Source organism: Geospiza fortis, unplaced genomic scaffold (assembly GCF_000277835.1).
Source record: "Geospiza fortis unplaced genomic scaffold, GeoFor_1.0 scaffold248, whole genome shotgun sequence".
Classification (NCBI taxonomy): Eukaryota; Metazoa; Chordata; class Aves; order Passeriformes; family Thraupidae; genus Geospiza; species Geospiza fortis.
In genome coordinates this window covers 120963-122571 of record NW_005054695.1, presented here as the reverse complement: position 1 = coordinate 122571, position 1609 = coordinate 120963, and positions in this window count along the sequence as shown.

Here is a 1609-nt window from a genome sequence, read left to right as displayed (position 1 = left end):
CCCGAGGGCTCCTCGCAGCCTCCCGGGACGCCACAGATCCCCCCACTCTGTCCCATTCCCAAATTAACACCCCCAATTAACCCCCTGCCCTAATTAACCCATCCCCACACCGTGGGAACGCTGCTCCCAGTCCGGGATCTCTGTTCCCATTCGGGAATGCCGTTCCCAGTTCGGGGATGCCGTTCCCAGTTCAGAAATGCCGTTCCCAGTTCGGGAATGCCGTTCCCAGTTCGGGAATGCCGTTCCCAGTTCCCCTCCCCATCCCGAACCCTCGCAGGGCGGGGGCGCCGCTCTGGCCCCACCCAGGTTTGGGGTTTGGGATTTGGGATTTGGGATCCCCCGCTGCGAGTGGCTCACGGGGACACCGGGATGTCACCTCTGTCCCCTCTGTCCCCTCCCGGTGGCTCAGAGGGGGATGCCCTGAAGGAACGGGGGGCTCGGGGAGGGGGCGGGACACTGGGATGTCACCTCTGTCCCCTCAGGGCGGGTCGGGGGGCCCGGATGCGTCGCTGCCCTTTGCACAGGATGCGGCCGCAGGAAAATCCAACTTTCCTGGAAACCCTCTTCAAAGTGCTGGGAAGGATGCTGGGAAGCCACGGCAGAGCTGCTCCCGGTCCCTGTCCCCGTCCCTGCCCTGCCTTCCCACGGGGGGCTCCGTGCCCGCCTCACTGGGTGCCACCCGAGCTGTCCCCGTCCCCGTGTGCCACCCTCGGGGCCCCCCCCGCCACTCCCGGCGGGATCAGCGCTGCAATTCCCGTGCTGCGGGGTGGGAATTTCGGGGCAGGAGGCAATTCCAGGCAATTCCAAACAATTCCAGGCAAAATCCAGGCAATTCCAGGAGCGCAGGACACCGAAATGGGGATGGGGAGGAATGGAATCCCACGATTTTGGGGCGGGAGGCAATTCCAGGGATGGTCTGGGCGCTGAAATGTGTTGCAAAGAATGGAATCCCACTTTTTTTTTTTTTCCCCCTTCTCCACTCCAGGAACAACAACCCCAGCAGAAGCTGCGCCCTGATCAGCCGGCGGGATCGAATTCCCTGCAATTCCCATACCGGGAGTGGGAATTTTGGGGCAGGAGAAAATTCCAGACAATCCCAAGGGAATGGGATCGAATTCCCTGGAATTCCCGTGCAGGGAGTGGGAGTTCTGGGGCAGGAGACAACTCCAGACAATCCCAGGGGCGTGCCGGGTACTAAAATGTGATGGAGGGAACGAAATCCCATTTTTTCCCCCTCCACTCCAGGAACAACAATCCCAGCACCCCGATAACCCGGCGGGATCGAATTCCCTGCAATTCCCACGCCGGGAGTGAGAATTTCAGGACAGGAGACAATTCCAACCAATCCCAGGGCACGCCGGGCACTGAAATGGGATGGAGGGAATGAAATCCCTTTTTTTTTCCCCCTCCACTCCAGGAACAACAATCCCAGCGCCCTGATCACCCAGCGGGATTGAATCCCCTGGAATTCTCACTCTGGGAGTGGCAATTTCGGAGCGGACAATCCCAGGGGCGCGCCAGGCATTGAAATGGGATGGAGGGAACGAAATCCCTTTTTTTTCTTTTCTTTTTTTTTTTTTTTTTTCTTTTTCTCCCTTCAGGAACAACA